Genomic DNA, 17,698 nt, shown 5'->3' on the forward strand with positions numbered 1-17,698 from the left:
AATACTAGTGTCCTCCTCCGTCGCCATGCTTGGCTAAGGATATCAGGTTTTAAACCGGAGGTACAAGCCTCCATCCTCAAACATCCCTTTGACCAGAAACATCTGTTTGGCCCCAAAGCGGATGACACCCTAGAGAAAATGAAAAAGGACACTGACACAGCAAAATCCATGGGAGCCTTACAATCTCACCCTCCCAGACGCTCCTTTCGTTGCTCTTCCTTTCGGAGCACATCCAGAGGCTACTCCTCAGACACCGCTTCCACTACATACAAATCCCCTACTCAGTCCACCTTTACAAGGGGTTACCAAAGAGGCGGCTACAGGGGCAACAATAACAAAGGCAGAGGCAAAACAAACACCGCCCGCTCTGCCACCGCGCCTCCCCAATGACTTCCCTCCACTTCCCCCAGACCATCACACTCCGGTCGGGGGCTGACTCCAACATTTCCTTCCGGTCTGGACTACCATTACCTCAGACAAATGGGTAACACAAATAATTTGGTCAGGCTACTGCCTAGAACTAACATCTACCCCCCCCCCCCAAACATTCCACCCAGACAACGCCTGATGTCACCAGAACATCTGCGGCTACTCAAGAAGGAGGTAATCGCCCTCCTAGACAAAGACGCAATAGAACACGTTCCAACCAACCAACAAAATATAGGGGTCTACTCCCTGTATTTTCTCATACCAAAAAGGGACGAGACTCTACGGCCCATCCTAGACCTTCGGCCCCTAAATACATACATACACTCAGACCACTTTCATATGGTGACGCTTCAGCAGGTACTTCCGCTACTTTCCCAAAACGACTTCCTCACCACTTTCGACCTAAAAGACGCTTACTTCCACATTCCTGTGCACAAGGCCCACAGGAAGTGCCTCAGATTTGTAGTGGACGGCCAACACTACCAATTCAAAGTGCTCCCGTTTGGAGTCACAACCGCACCACGAGTATTCACCAAGTGCCTACCAGTGGTGGCTGCACATCTGCGAAGACAACACATTCATGTCTTCCCATACCTAGACGACTTGTTGATAAAAGCCAGTTCATACAATCAGTGTGTACAACACACACACACCACCATCCAACTACTTCATCAGCTGGGCTTCACGGTAAACCACGAAAAGTCCCATCTCCAACCATCCCACATAAAACAATATCTAGGTGCCACTATAGACACCTCAAAAGCGCTCGCCTACCCCAATCCTGCCAGGATTGCAAGCATTCAGGCTCTACGCGCAAAATTCATAGCACAACACTCCCTTCCAGCTCGGGTGTTCATGCAACTAATAGGGATGATGGCCTCTTGCATCTTCATAGTACCTCACGCAAGACTTAAGATGCGTCCTCTCCAAGAGTGCTTAGCATACCAATGGAACCAGGCCCAGGGTCAATTAACAGATCTGGTGTTGGTAGACGGTCGTACCCATCACTCTCTGCAGTGGTGGACCACCACAAACCTTTCCAAAGGTCGACCGTTCCTGGACCCGGTTCCACAGATAGTACTAACAACAGACGCATCGCTCTCTGGCTGGGGAGCTCATCTATTACATCTCACCATGCAAGGCAAATGGACACCTCAACAGAAGCTACTCCATATCAACCATCTGGAGTTACTAGCGATCTTCCTAGCCCTAAAATCCTTTCAGACACAAATTTTGGGCAAAGCAGTCCTAATCCGCACAGACAACATGACAGCCATGTATTATATTCAAAAACAAGGCGGCACACACTCTCCACAGCTCTCTCAATTAGCACAGAGCATATGGAGACTGGCCATACCCCGGAAAATCTTTCTCCTATCCCAACATGTCCCAGGAGTACAAAACACTATAGCAGATCTACTCAGCAGACAAACACAACAACTCCACGAGTGGGAACTTAGCCCGCACATTCTTCACCCATACTTTCAAATGTGGGGGCATCCACAGATAGACCTCTTCGCCACCCACAAAAACAAAAAATGCCCAAGCTTCGCCGCCAGATACCCACACCCATTGTCCAAAGGCAATGCGATATGGATGAACTGGTCAGGCAGATTTGCGTACGCTTTTCCGACTCTCCCACTCATTCCACTAGTAGTGCGCAAACTACAACAGCACTCCCTCATACTAATATTAGTAGCGCCAACTTGGGCCAGACAACCGTGGTACACCACACTGCTGGAATTATCGGTAGTACCGCATCAAAAATTACGCCTCTCTCCACACCTCTTAACCCAGAACCATGGAGAGATCAGACACCCGGACCCAGCTCAGCTCAACCTTGCGATCTGGCTCCTGAAATCCTAGAATTCGGCTACCTAAATCTTCCCCCTGACTGTATGAACGTCATCAAAGAAGCTAGGCGCCCTACCACTAGAGCGTGCTACGCCGCCAAGTGGAAACGTTTTGTTATCTATTGTCATAACACCATCAATCCACTAGATGTGTCCATTCAACACATCATAGGCTACTTACTCCACCTACAAAGGTGCAATCTAGCCTAAACGTCCATTCGACTACACCTCGCAGCCATAGCAGCTTACCTACAAAACAGGCAACATCTCTCACTCTTTAGAGTACCTGCCATTAAAGCCTTCATGGAAGGCCTTAAAAGAATAATTCCCCCCAGAGTGCCACCTTCACCTGTGTGGAACCTCAATATCGTTCTCACCAGACTAATGGGACCTCCTTTTGAACCCCCCTACACAAATGTGAACTTCAATTCTTAACATGGGAAGGGGGCGGAGCTTGCCGGCGGCAATGGCGGACGTGTGAGAGCGGAGCTCCTTGCCTTAGCCCTCACAAGATCCGCTCAAATATCCTAATCCGCAGAGCCGCCTAGCTGAGGAGACGGGGGAATCCTCGCTCCACCGAGCGGTGCTGCCTGCGAGGCCCTTTTGGGTGGTGGAGGGGCTGTGCGGGCCGACGCGGAGACTGGAGCCGCGGCTGGCTGGCAGGGCCGACATCCCCGACCTGCCCTGGGGTGCTTCCCGGCGTGCGTGCGGCTAAGAAAGTGAAAGTAGTCCCGCTCTGCCGGACTTGGCTGCGGACACTTCGCCGGACGCAGACATCGCGGAGCGGTCGGCTCCGGAGGACGATGCAGGCCCCGGCGACCCTGGCAGCAAGAGAGCCTGGACTGTGCGCGTACCGCGTCTGGCGGCCTGAGTTAAACGGCGTAGTGGTGCCGACTTGGGCATCCGGGAGACCCTGCCTGGGGCCTGACCTCCTGGGGCGAGAGGCTGTGTCGCGCCATCGCCCCTGGCTGAAAGAACGTTGTGCCCTGACGGGGTTGGCTGGAGAGCCCCTGGGCCCTTGAGGTAGGGGTGCGGCCCCGGGCGCCTTCGTGAGTGGCGGTGGGCGCACCCACGCGCGTGGATCCTCGTGGAGTGTACTTTGGGTCCAGCGGAGGCAGTTTCGGGTGCGTCATCCACTGAGGAGCGGCGGTGGTGGGGCCCCCTTCCCCCCACCCCCCCCTCCCGGGGACACCTGTTGGCTGGTCAGGGGTACGCCCTGGAGGACACAGACTGCCCGGCTGGGCCCTTGGAGGTAGCCCCCTGCCCGGCTCGGTGGTGGGATTGTAGCCGGCGGCCTGCGGGGTCCCGTCTTGGCGTCGCGGAGGGGACTGGCCGGGAAGCAGAACGTCGTGCCGGGAACTGGTGCACCCACCGGCGTTGTGGGCCCTGATGCAGAGCGGCCCAGCCAGCTGCAGGCGACTCTCCTGACGGCGCTGGTGGGGGCACAGGGGTGAGACCCCTTTGCTGTTTTGCTGAGGCGGCGCCCCGGGGGCCATCCGGATCGATCATTGGACCCGCCTGGAGAGGCCCGGCCTGGGGGTGCTCCGGACGCTGACCACCGCCATGGGAAAAGGTGATAAGACTCAACCCAAAATATCCTTTGACTCCCGCAAGGTGAAGGGACCCGGCACGGAGGGGACGGAGGCGGCTGCAGGTGGCTCTGCCTCGGGGGGCGCCACGGGAGCAGACCTCAGAGAAATGCTGGTGGCGATGGAGAAGGGCCTACAGGGGAGTCTGGCGGCGATTGACGCCAAGCTGGACGCGCTCACTTACCGCATGGACTGCATGTCGGAGCGGGTGGACAAGAACTCTGAATGGCTGGACATGGCGGAAAAGAGGGTGTCGCATGTTGAGGACGAGCAAACGGAGTGGGACGCGGATCGGAAGCAAATCAGCAGACTGCTCCAAGTTATCCATAACAAGGTAGAAGATTTGGAGGCCTGCTCGAGGAGATCGAACATCCGCATCACGGGTGTTGCGGAGACGACGCAAACCGGGAGGATGGAACTCTTCGTGGAGAAGCTCTTGCGAACCCTGCTGGGGGAGGACGTGTTCTCTCCCATGTTCGTGGTTGAAAGGGCCCACCGCTCGCTGGGGCCTCGCCCAAAACCGGGAGCGCCGGCGAGACCCATAATCGCAAAGCTGCTGAATTACAGGGACCGGGATGCGGCCCTGCGGGTGGCCAGGGAAAAGGGCAAGCTCCAATTTGAAGGTATGGACATATCCAATTTTCCCGACTTCACGGCCAAGGTACAGGAAGAACGAAGGCAATTTGCTCCATATAAAAAACAACTCCGCGACCTTGGCCTGGACTATGCGATGCTATACCCTGCGAGACTTCGGATTAACAGGCAGGGCCGTTCCCACTTCTTTTCTGACCCGAAGGAGCTGCAGAGATCCCTGAAGGACTGGTCCAGGGAACAACGGAGCAGCCCACGGAGCCAACATGACACTACGGAGGAGGCCTCACGTCTGGAAGAGCAGGACTAGCCAACTGTGGGCGGTCGGACTTAGTGTGCGACGGAACTGGTTTGTTTTGCTGGTTGGGCAGGGGGTGTTCGATGCCCTGACGATGGATGGGGCACTTGGAGCTCCATGTCCGGCTGCGACGGGCGCGGCCACACATGAGGACTGCGCTGCTGCCTCCTGGTGAGACCTTTCTGATACATTGGGCATGTATGCATTCTGGAGGACCTGTGGAATAGCACTATCTGGGGAAAGTACATTGAGCTTGCCTGGATGCTGGCCTACTGGGCCTGTCTTCCTGGGGTCTGGGGGGGCCCCTCCCCCTTCTGGGTTGGTTAAAGACATTTGCTTAACCGGATAGGAACTGAGTTTGCCCGGGTGGGTGCGGACGGGGGCCTCAGGTCCCCTGGGGGCATCGGACTCGTTTTGCAGGGCATACGGCCCGGACTCTTATGGGTGCGGATGGGATTCCCCCTAGGCCTCACGGAGGCGGACGCAGGGCGGCTCGCGCAGGGTGTGGCACGAGGGCAGGGTGGGGAGGGTATACCGTTACCCTGAGGTGCCACCTGGTGGAGAGTGTTTTTGTGCCTGGTAGCCTCTGCCCCCACGCTGCTGCTTTACGAGGTCCCTGTTGGGACTGGTTTGGGAAATGTTTATGAGGTATGTGTGTGGTTTTGAGGGGTGGGGGGTGGGCTTGGGGTCCTGTCTGGCCAGGTTGGGGGAGGTCGGCTGTGGGTGGGGGGGAGTGACGTTGGGGGGAGTTTCTGAGATAAGGGATGTTTGGGCGCGCGACGCACTGAGTGGTCTGTGTTTTGTTGTATCTTTGCCGTTTCGGAAGTGAATGCCTGGTACCGCCCAGTTGGTGGCACTCTGCGTAGAAACTCTCCTGGTGGTGCTAATGGAGTGTAGGTGCAGTGATGGCAGTCCCTAGCGTGGCGAATGGTGAAAGCAATACTAGTACTCTGAGGGCACTGACGTGGAATGTCCGGGGGCTGAACGACTTCCGTAAGCTTAGGAAAGTGCTAAATTATTTCCACAGGCACCACATTGACCTAGCACTAATACAGGAAACACACCTTCCCCTAGGGAGTAAAATGCTTTCTGCACGGGGCTTGGCGGGCACTAGCGCGGCGGCTGGCTTTACGACGCACTCCCGGGGGGTAGTCACTTGGGTAAACCCGAGATCCAATTTGAAACTGACGGTGCTGGAGGCTGATCCGAACGGGCGCTACTTAATCACTAGATGTGCAGGGAAGGGCCATGAACTGGTGGTGTTTAACGTGTATGGTCCTAATTTTGACAATCCAGAGTTCTACGCCACGCTGGCTGCACTTTGTAGACAATACGAACACGCGAGAATGGTGTGGGGGGGCGACTTCAACTTCACATTCAACCCGTCGGTGGACCGCTCTTCGGGGTCGTTGAGACGTCCGGAGGCGGCTGCCTTACGCATGCAGGCGGAGCTGACTAGACTCGATCTGGTTGACACCTGGCGGCACGGACATCCGGGGAAAGGGGGTTATACGCACTACTCCGCGTACCATGACGTGCACACTAGAATTGACTACTGGCTGGTATCGCGTCCCCTACTAGTGGTGGTTATGCAGTGCGTGGTCCTCCCGCGTACACTCTCGGACCACTCCCCTCTTCTGCTGATACTGGATGCCCCGACCAAACGGATCCCGCCATTCACCTGGCGACTGCCGCCCTACTCGCTGCTGGATGAGGTCTTCAGGGTTGAGTTGGCGGAAGACATAGAATCTTTCTTTGATAAGAATCTGGGCTCAGTACAGAGTTTCCACACGGTATGGGACTCATTCAAAGCTTACACACGTGGCATGGCTATAGCCAAACACTCTAGTGTCCTTAAGTCCATCCGCCAGCGTCTGCAGACCATAGAGACGCAGTTAGCGCAGCTAGAAAAACAGCTACAGCGGTCCCCGGATGACGGGGTTGAAGCTAGGATTTGCGAGTTGGTTGCGGAATACAATAGCGAAGCAGACAGGGAGGTGCAGCACCTGGGCAAGTATGCAACTGCCCGTACGTATGGGGAGGGTGAGCGCCCGGGCTCCTTGCTGGCAAAGATATTGCGTAATAGCAGACAACCCCTGGTAATAGACGAACTTGTCACCTCCGCAGGCACAGTGATCACTGACGAAGAGGAGATTGTGGCTGAATTCAGAGAGTACTATGCCGGGCTCTATTCATCTAAGTCTGCGCATATGGAGGAGGAAATAGACAACCCTCAGCGACATTAAAATGCCCTTCTTGTCCAACTCACAGAGGGAATTTTTGATGCTGTCCATACAACAGGATGAGATCCTGGAGGCACTGGAGGGTAAGAGGTCGGGCAGTGCCCCGGGTGCAGATGGGTTGACAGTGGCCTTTTATAAGGCCTTCAAGGACGTGCTCCTCCCGCACCTGATCGCGCTATTTGATGATATATGCCAGGAGGGTTGTATGCCGGATACCATGAGAGAAGCTCTACTGGTCACTGTCCTGAAACCTGGGAGACCCCCTAACTTATGCGGGTCCTATCGGCCGCTCTCACTGATTAATGTGGACGCCAAGTTGTATGCTAAGGTCTTGGTCACGCGCCTAGCGCTGCTGGTACCGGAGCTTGTGACCCCGGAGCAGGCGGGTTTTATCCCAGCCAGAAACCTCACATACAACATCCGAACGGTGTTGGGAACCATGCAGCATGTACGCCCGGAGTGCAAGGCCTTGGCGCTTTTCCTGGACATGGAAAAGGCATTTGACTCTGTAGAGTGGCCATTCATGGTGCGTGTACTTCGTAAGTTCGGGCTAGGTGAACCCTTTCTGCAGATGCTTGGAGCATTGTACTAACGTCCCACTGCCAGGCTGAGAATTGGAGACCGGGTCACGGGCGCCTTTGACATAGGCAGGGGCACCAGGCAGGGCTGCCCTCTTTCCCCCCTCTTATATGCCCTGGTGGCGGAACCCTTGGCTTGCGCAATTAGGGAATACCATAGATACAAGGGCATCAGCTTTCCCACCTATAAGATTGGCATTTCGACCTATGCCGACGACACCCTGCTGTATGTGAGGGACCCGGAGGAGAATCTCACCTCCATTCTGAGGGAGGTGGTTAGGTTTGGGGCCCTGTCTGGCCTTAACTTGAACTGGAGCAAATCGTTGGCGTTTCCGCTAACGCCGGTAACGCTGCCGTTCCAGATGGAATACCCACTGCAGTGGACGACGGATCCGGTCCGGTACTTGGGGATTCAGCTCCACAGGGATCCGGAGGTGCTCCTCCGGGAAAACTACGGAGTGACATACACCAAGTTAGTTGAGGATTAGGAGAGGTGGAATAGGCTTCCCCTTACGTTACTGGGCAGAATAGCCATCATGAAAATGTTGGTCTGGCTGAGGTTTTTGTTCCTGTTCAATAATATCCCTGTCGTGCTATCCAAGGCCTTTTTCAAGCAGCTGACCCAAACACTAATTAGCCTGGCCTGGGGCGGTAAGCAGCCCAGGGTCCAGTGAGAGGTGTTGACACTACAGTACGAACTGGGGGGGCTGGGAACCCCGGACCTGGAAAGGTATTACAGAGTCGCGCAGGCGGCGCACCTGCACACGTGGATACACGCTGGCCCGGGGGTTCCCCATGTGATCCTCGAGCGATTGTTCGCGGACCCGCTTCCCTTACCGGCAACCGTCTTTCAGCCGGTAGATCGCAGGGTGGGAAGCTTAGACTCCCTTAAGGCCACGAACCACGCTTGGCAGGCGTTGGCGAAGGCCCGGGGCTGCGCAATATTGTGCTCTCCGTCGCTGCCGGTGGAGTGGGCGGTGTGGCTCCCCCCGCTGAGAGAGAAGGGTGTGCTACGGGCGCTGATCAAGTTGTGCATTCTTAGGATGGAGGATTTATTCGTTGACGGAGTGGCCAAGACGTGGGAACAGCTTGGATCGGCGCAGCCGGCTCCCACGCTCCTACAGCGTTTTCAGTTCCATAGAGTGCGCAGTGCACTCTCGGTCCTGTTGGGGCCCGGTATGACGGAGGTCCCGGAGCTCACTTATGTTATAAAAACCACGGCGTCGTCCAAACTGGTCACGACACTCAAAAGACTGGGGGATCAGCGTGCGGCGAGCCGGTGTACTGCGGCGAGACTTGCCTGGCAGACAGATCTTAACATGGAGATCACAGATGAGATGTGGAAATACTGCTGCACTAGCACCAAGAGGGTGTCATTAAATGGCCGGCACAGATTGGTGCATTTTAAATTCTTGCAGCGTGTATATTATACCCCGGAGAGATTGTATAGGTATGGGCTGCGCCAAACTGCGGAGTGTGAGCGCTGCCACTTCCTTGTTGCGGATTTCATACACATGGCCTGGTACTGCCCGGGGGTCGCCAGGTCCTGGGCGGAGGTTTTCCGAGAGCCAAGTCAGATTTTGGAGGTGGAGATTCTCCCTACTCCATCTTTGGCGCTGCTGGGGTACTCCAGATCCCTCCCTGGCGGATATGGCACTGTTGATAGCCAGGAGAGTTGTGGCGATTTGCTGGATGAGGACCACTGCCCACTAAAAAGCGATGGGCCAGTGACATGCTGTACTGCAGCACACAGGCGGAGATATACAGTGAATTGTTACCGCCGAAAAGCCGTCCCAAGAATTTCTGGGGGCTGTACAGAACGACTTTGGCATCCGGGGACCCTGAGTCGGATAGTCAGGGGCGGACATAGAATGTGGAACCCAATGTGCACGCATCAGCTGGGGAGGACACTGGATGCGATCAGGACACCGAGGGCGTGCGCCTGTGAGGTTCCCTGTGGAGCCGAGTTGGAGAGGGTGCCTGCATGCGGAGAGAAAGGACAGGTGCGTTCCAGGTTTGACTGGGTCGGTTAGGCGAACGGCTCACATTGAGTGTGTGTGTATTGCCAGGGTGTATATAGATCGACTGAGGGAGGACGCTCCTACTGGGTACGTCTGGATGGCGAGATGGCAGACGTGGGCATATGCAGCAGAGAGACGGGAGGAGACAGTGCGTGTGCGGTAGGCGGGGTTAGTGATAAGGCTAGAACATTCAGGGGTTATGTCAGATTGGCAGGCTGTGGAGGGCACGTGGGTACTCCTGCTTAGCGATTGCACGCTACCATGGGGTATGGGGGCAGACACAGCTCTGGCCGACGTCGCGACCATGCTCGGGGTTTTTCTCAGTACATGATTGTTGCAACGCCGCCGGTCCCTCGGGATGTCGGCTAAATGGCTGTGTAAGAGTGACCTCAACTGCCCGCGCGAGGAGCTGTGCCTTCGCGTTGAAGTGTGCCGGGAGGGCGATGCTACCTGTACTGTTCCTTTATGTTAATAAAGGTTTTTTGAAACTAAAAAAAAAAAAGAAAAAGAATTGATCTGCTACCAACTAATAAACCTAAATATATACGGGGAAAAAAAAAATTTCTTAACATGGGAAACCGCTTTTCTTGTAGCCATCACTTCCCTCAGAAGGGTCAGTGAGATGCAAACATTTACTATTCAAGAACCTTTTCTACCAATGCACCATAATAAGGTGGTTCTCCGTACCAACCCAAAATTCCTCCCCAAAGTCATTACTCCTTTTCACCTAAACCAATCTGTAGAACTACCAGTATTCTTCTCGCAACCACAAACTGTTGCAGAAAGAGCGCTTCACACACTAGATGTCAAACGAGCCTTACTCTACTACATCGAGAGAACACAACCTTTCCGTAAGACCAAACAACTGTTTGTCTCTTTCTCTCCACCACACAAGGGCAATCCCATCTCCAAGTCGAGGATAGCAAGGTGGATTGTCAAATGTATTCAAATTTGCTACCATAAAGCAAAACGAACGCTATCCGTTCCCCCTAAAGCCCATTCTACACGTAAAATAGGGGCTTCAATGGCTTTTCTAGGGAACATCCCATTCAATGATATCTGCAAAGCAGCTACATGGTCAACACCGCACACTTTCACCAAACACTATTGTGTAGATGTGCAAACTAAGCAACAAGCTAGTGTGGGCCAGGATGTACTCAAGACATTATTTCAAACCACTGCAACAGATACTGGTGGTCGCCGCTAACGGTGGGTACTGCTATATAATCTATGCACAAGTGTGTAATCTGTAGCTCATATGCCTCGAACGGAATATGCTACTTACCAGTATGCATTTGTTCTTGGCATGTAGAGCTGCAGATCTACACACGCCCACCAGCCTCCCCGGCTACCTGTATCTGTTCCAGCTTATCTTATTTAGATAACACACACATGGGCATCTTCACTGTTATTACTACGCTCCATCTTTGCCTGCTGGCGAAAAAAAATCTGAGGATGGAGCCGAAGCCCGTGCGCAATACGATCCAAGGGAGGAGTCACCGAACTCGTGACTTCCAAAGACTTTCCAAGAGGAAAAACAAACTGCAAACATCCGGGCCCAACACCAGATGGCGATCTATGCACAAGTGTGTAGATCTGCAGCTCTACATGCCAAGAACACATGCATACTGGTAAGTAGCATATTCCTTATTACTAAACACACCCTACCAGTCTCTTTATGAGGCTAGAGGTCAAAGCACATATGTTACACTTAAAATTTCACAGTAAATTAGCACAATACACGATAGGTTTTAGCGGTGGACCAAACCATATATTAAGAAAGTGTTATAAGAACCACGACTTGACTAGACACAAGGCCTAGAGCCTGTAGAATCGCTGGGACTCCAAGGAACCACCCAAGGTAGTGACACAGGGGACCCACGGGGGACGTGTGCAGTGTGAGAACACAGCCGCGAGCTCCATTAGCTTCTATGGGGAAAGTCGCGGTAGGAATTTTAAAGTTTAAGGACACTTAGAGGTGGACTAGGAACAAACCCTTTTGGAATTAGATGGTTCTAGGGTCAACACCCACGGGAGCGCTGGAGTACTCTTGTTACCTCACCCAGGGAAGCCGGGAGCATAGGTGTCAAATGGTGTTGGGTCGCGTCATCGTTTTCAATGGCGAGATGCTGCAAAGTGCTGCTGCGGGGAAGAGGAGAAGTATCCGAAGAGATCCAAGCCTGGATCGATGATGTGAAGAATCTGAAAGCAGAGGGGACAGAGTCTGGGTCCCTGATGTCTGGTGCTTTAGGTGCCAGGAGGGGAAGCTTGACTCTTCAGCCACGAGGACCAGGAGATGTCAACGACGACCAGGAGCTGGATTCGAGCTGTCCCACGAAGGATGTTGAGTGCTGCAGCTTCGGTGCCCAGATTGGACACAACAAGCCTTGGCAACAGCAACCCACGTAGGAAGAGGAAAGATGCTTTGGTGCGGACCAGCAAGGTCCTGGCGACTCCCCAAGTGATGGAGAGTCGGGGCACATCTGGAACAACCAGGGAAGCCCAATAAAAGTGAGTCGCCTTCACAGGGACCCACCAGTCAATGGACCAGGGATCGCGAAGGTACCTCGAGCGAAAACACAAAGGGCCAGCTCACTCGGGAAGTGTAGGCCAGCAATCTTCTGTGGAAAATGTGCTCGGGGTATGGGCTACAAGTAACCCAATGCACAGCCTCAAGGAATGTCGAGAAGCTAATGCACTTGCAAATGTGCACGGTGTCCAGGGGTTCCGGTTCCACGGTACCCACGAGGGCTACGGGTCTCAGCTTTGCTGGGAACTCAGGTCAGCCTCTGGGAAGTCTGGAAACCCACCTCCTGTGTTGCCAATACTTCGGAGTCCGGCGGGAGCTTCGGAGATGCAAGCCGGTCAGATGCGTCTTTGGTGCCTGCCAAGCAGGGGAGTAACTCCTTTACTCCAAGGGAGATTCTTCAGTTATCTAGCGTTGTGTAGATCGTCGAAGGTCCAGGATTCAGTTTCAGAGTTTCGTCCAGGGATATCTAAAGTTCTGTAGTCGGAGGTTCCTTCTTTATACCCAAGGAAGTAGTTGGACTAACTCGGGGGACCCACCTATGGGAGGGTTTGGAAAGAGGGGTGGCTACACCCATTTCCTTTGTCCAGTTTCGCGCCTCAACAGGGGCTGGTAGCTCCTGCAACCGGTTTGAACTGGACTATCCACAGGGACACCAAATGTGCCCCCAGTGCTGAACTTCAAAGCACTCTTGGAGTGCATCCACCCACCCCTAATACACTTAAGCCTGTCTGGGAGGTGGTTACACCTCCCTGTGACAGGAAACCTATTGTCCAGGCCTCCCCTGCCAGAGTTTCGGTCAGCAGCAGGAGGCCAGACTTGTGTCTGTGGCTGGCAACATCCATTTTGTGATGCCAGGGCTCTGTTAGCTGGTACCGGGTATACCGGTGCTGTCATGTCTCTCCCTCTAGAAGGGTGAGATCCTACTCCCACACCAGTTACTGGTGTGGGGGTATGATTCCAAGGTATTTGACACAAAACACAACATGTTTCCGTGCAGCCATCCCAAAGTTAGCATTTACCGCGAGGTTATAATGCACTTATGAGTATATGGTCAGCCTGCATCACAGACAACCCCGGAGAATAGATTCCGAAGGCTGTAGAGGGGCTCTGCTCTTGCATTTGCACCCTCTCACATAAAACCAAGCACCCTGCCTTCAGGATTGATAAGGCCTGCCATAGGTGTGACTGATAGGTTTATATGTGCAGTGATAGGGTGAGATATAGTGAACCTATATCTCAGTAAGGGGTGCATGCACCACCTCACTCAGGCTGCAGTAGCAGTCCTGTGGTGTCATTTTGGAAGGCTTCCCAGGGGTGGCATAATGCATGCTGCAGCCCCTGGTAGGCCTCTGGACTATCTTCCATGGTGGCGTAACCATGTCCAAGACATTCATAGTGACTGAGAATGAAGCCCAACATGCATTTAATTTGTGCTTTGGTGCATGCAGGTAATGTGCCATTAAGCACCATCTATGTTTGGCTACACACCACTACCTGTTCACGTGCAAGTAAATACTTTACAGTTCAAGAATGCGAGTGTTTTGTCTCATAATTACGTACCTCAGAAGTAATGTTGGGTGATGTCTGCACGTTTCCTCTACCCTTCCACTGAGCTTGCCAAATGCGGCTGTCGGGGGTGTACAGGGGGCTGGTTTTCCTCCGTGTCGGACACCTCTATGGGTATGCCTCTCCTTGTAGCTATATTATGCAACATTGCACATGCTGCCACTTCCCTACAGAAGGTTTCCGGTTGGTACAGCATCGCTCCGCCAGTTTTGTGCAGGAATCTGCATCGCTCCGCCAGTTTTGTGCAGGAATCGGAAGCGACTTTTGAGCAATCCAAATGTCCGTTCGATCACATTACTTGTCCTGATGTGTGCTGCGTTGTACCTCTGCTCTTGTGGGGATGCTGGGTTCAAGTATGGAGTCATGATATAGTTCCTCACGGCGTATGCACTGTCACCTACAGGGTAGTAAGCATGGTGTTAGTGTCAGGTATGCATTGCCATATCATGTGAATGCCACTGTGTCAGAAGATGTATGAATCATGGGTGCTCCCAGGGTATTGCGCTACAAATTCGGTTATGATGTTTTTCCTGTTTCACACTGCTTGGACATTGATTGAGTGATACGATTTCCTGTTACGGAAGATATACTCATTGATTGCTGGTGGACATATGGCTACGTGGGTGCAATCTATGCATCAAATCACATGAGGGAACTGGGCTACTCGATAGAACTCGAGTTTTGTTTGGTTCAATTTCTGTTGGGTTGTGGGGAAGGTGATGTCGTTGAGGATTATAGTCATCATGGCAGCCAGGAAAGATCTGAAGAAACGTGAAAGGGAGCTTTGTGATACCCCTCCAGCTACTGCCACTACCCCCTGGAAACTTCCTGACGCAAGTAGGTGCAGGCAAAATAGCACCTGGACATGGTTAGGGATTGCATGGGTCCTAAGTGTCTGGCGCTGCATTAGTGGTTCCAATTCAGCTATTAGGTAAAGTATCAAAGCAGCATTCAGCCGGTACTTATCATACATGTCCTCAGCAGTTTGTCCCAACAAAGTGATGCGCAGGCGGAATATCCTCTCCTGGATTGTCCTTCTGGATTGGCCTGCTGCATGGATCCTCATCCTCCTTGCAAACACGTAGAGTGCCGTCATTGTGAAAAGCCTCTATTGCCTCATTGGTCAGTTTGAATAGCTCTCTGATGGTTTGCAGCTGTAGGGAAAAATATTTTTTTTTTTTACCACCTGCTTCTGATTCTCCTTAATCTGCACTTGCTAAATTGCGATTTTCATGAAAATCGCTATTTGTGATTTTACATACATGGCATTGCGATTTATTTTAGCGATTCTTTATTTGCTCCTGCATTTTTTGAATTGCTAATAAGGATTCGCTATATCTTGTTTCCCGGTATTAGCGATTCGGTATAATAGTGATTTGGTAATATTTGGTTGATGCATTGGAAAATGCTGAAATGCGCTCGCAAATAGCAATTCGCTAATTTTGCGAGCACATTTTAGCTTGATGCATGTGCCTGTATGAACGGTCCTTGCCATTAATACAGCGTCGTCTGCATAGAGCAGCATGGGCAGGCCTCTTGTCTTAATTCTAGGTAGATCCTTTCCTATTCTAGTCAGGTGGTATTCTAAGTGATTTATCTACATGAGGAGCAGGAAGGGACCAAGACACACCCTTGTCTTGCCCCTAAGTGTGACCTAATAGTTTTTGTAAGTTCTCCATCTTTGCCAAATCTAACTCTGATGTTGGTGTCTCAGTGCATTCTTTGTAGGAACCCAATTAAACCTGGTTCAATCCCAATCCTGGGCATACAGTCTCACAGCATTGGACAGAGACTGATTCTCTTCCTGCCAGGCTTCAAGTTTCGCAGCAAGAACCCTTTCCAAAATATTTAGGGAGATATCCAGGAGGATTACGGGACGCTAGCAGGCTGGGGAGTTTAAATTCTGCTTCTTAAATATTGGGACAGCTATAGCTTCAGACCATGATATGATTAGGTCTCCTATTATTGATTCTTTAAAAACATTAATTAAAATAGGAGCCCAGTGCATTCCATTTTCTTTGAAGAGGTCTAGTGGGACCCCATCGGGCCCAGGAGCCTTCCCTGCTGGGCTTCGCCTGATGATGGCGATTTCATCAATAGTATCGATCATGTCACTGAAAGCCTCACATGTTCCTATATTGTGACTATCCTCTCGGCTTGGGGGACTTATAGCCTTTTCATTTCTAGGATTAAAAATATTACCAAAATGCTCCGCCCATGCTTCTGTCGGTATTACCGAATCCGGAGTCCGCTTATCATAGCCAGTAAAGAATGGTTGGTTTACGACCTTCCAGATGGCGGCACTTTCCCTCAGCCTGTATGCCTTGTCCAACTCTCCCCAGGCAGCCCCCCTGAGCTCAGATGTTCTGACCTATAAGATGACTTTGTAGACCCTAATAACTTCTACTACCTCTTATTTGACGCATGGATTTTTAGAGAGGGCTGCTTTTAATTTTTTCTGAGCCACAGTACATTCATATTAAAACCAGCTGAGGAGGGTGGTGGTTTTGCCACTTTATTCTGCCTCAGGCCAGTGCCAACTGCCACACATAGAGAAGTTAAGGCATCAGTAATCAACTTTGAGGATTGCTCTTCTGAGGTCAATAATGAGAAGCATTGCGAATTATCCTTGACCAAATTGGCCAAGAAAGCCCCCTAGTCCAGACAGTCCCACTTAACTCTTTACACCTTATTCCGTGAATTTAACACAGGTACGCTTACCTGACTCACTTCTTTGTTCCCCAGGTGTAAGTCCAGAGTCCGTTACAGAGGGTTATGCTCACTGATGCAGGAGGCCTTAATCAAGTGGCTTTGTATTATTTTGGACAGATCAGATGAATCGATAAAGTCAATCTCACTTCCCTTAGAGGACCCCGTATAAGTGGGAAGGGGCAAAACGCCCACCATAAATTCTTTGACAAAAACCCGATTCCTTGCTATTATAAGCCTATTTATAGTCCCCAATTGGAAAGTGCTGAAAGTGTGGGGAACCACCGCCATCCTTGTCTTTTGCTCCACACCTGTGATAATTGGCCCCACAGAGCTTGATGTTGAAGTCACCAGACCAGATTATAAGCGTCTCCCTGTTGTGACTTTCCATTAATGAGTCTAGGCCAGTCTCCAGTTCCCCTAATACATTTGTCTGTCTTGCATCAAATATATTGTTGTACAACTTCATCAAAATCCAATCAAAAGAGTGGGGGGTCTGAGTGAGAATAAGCTAAAAGTATGAGGAGTGCCTAATAATTCTAGGATAAGTGCTCACAAGAACAACTGAAATTAGAGTGGCTAGGGCCCCCTTGGCCCGCCCTGAGCTTGTTGGCATGGCACTGCTACGCAGGGAGTAATAGCCATCCGCACTGAAGCCCTCCCATGACCAAGTTTCCAACAAGAAGATAATATCGGCGTCTATTATTTCAGTATGCCAGTCCGGGTTTGTCAGGTTATTAAGGATACCTGCTTTATTCCATGATATTAACCTAAGTCCCACTCATACCCCTGGGCTACCCCGGCATGACGGAGTGGGTGCTTAGTCCCCTGCATCCACTTTGAGAATCACAACTTGTGGCTCTTCCGTCACCACCCACCAACTGGGTGCCAGAACAGCCTCCCACGATATTTCCGGTTTGGTGTCTTCCTCCAGATTATTGGTGAGTCAGTCCTGATCCTCAAGGGTGGCGCAAAGGAATTCCAGGCTTCAATGCTAAATTTTTCGCCCACACCCACTTGCAGCCGACCACCCCCTTGGCTGGACGTAGAGGAAAAGGACTGTTGTCGAAAAAAGTATCCCAGAGGAAGAAATTGCATGGGGCCTAAATCCTGCCCATTTAAGTAGAACTGCAGTAGAGAATTTACCATTTGAGGTGACCTAAAGTTAATAATGATGTAGTCCCAGCAGATTCCTTTTTTCCATTGCTAATCCAGGGTGTTCTTCTAATCATTAACATCTCTCTCATGAAATCAGCCCTCCACACAGTTTTTCCTCTTAGCCAATGCAACA

At 52.0% G+C, this 17,698-nt stretch overlaps 1 protein-coding gene across 2 annotated transcripts in view; it reads left to right on the plus strand.

Moving 5' to 3' along the window:
* Nucleotides 1–17,698, plus strand: part of ARFGEF2 (ARF guanine nucleotide exchange factor 2) — a 629,301-nt gene that overhangs the window by 392,408 nt on the left and 219,195 nt on the right. The window lies entirely within an intron of this gene.

This window comes from Triturus cristatus, chromosome 7 (genome assembly GCF_964204655.1).
Source record: "Triturus cristatus chromosome 7, aTriCri1.1, whole genome shotgun sequence".
NCBI classification, from domain to species: Eukaryota; Metazoa; Chordata; class Amphibia; order Caudata; family Salamandridae; genus Triturus; species Triturus cristatus.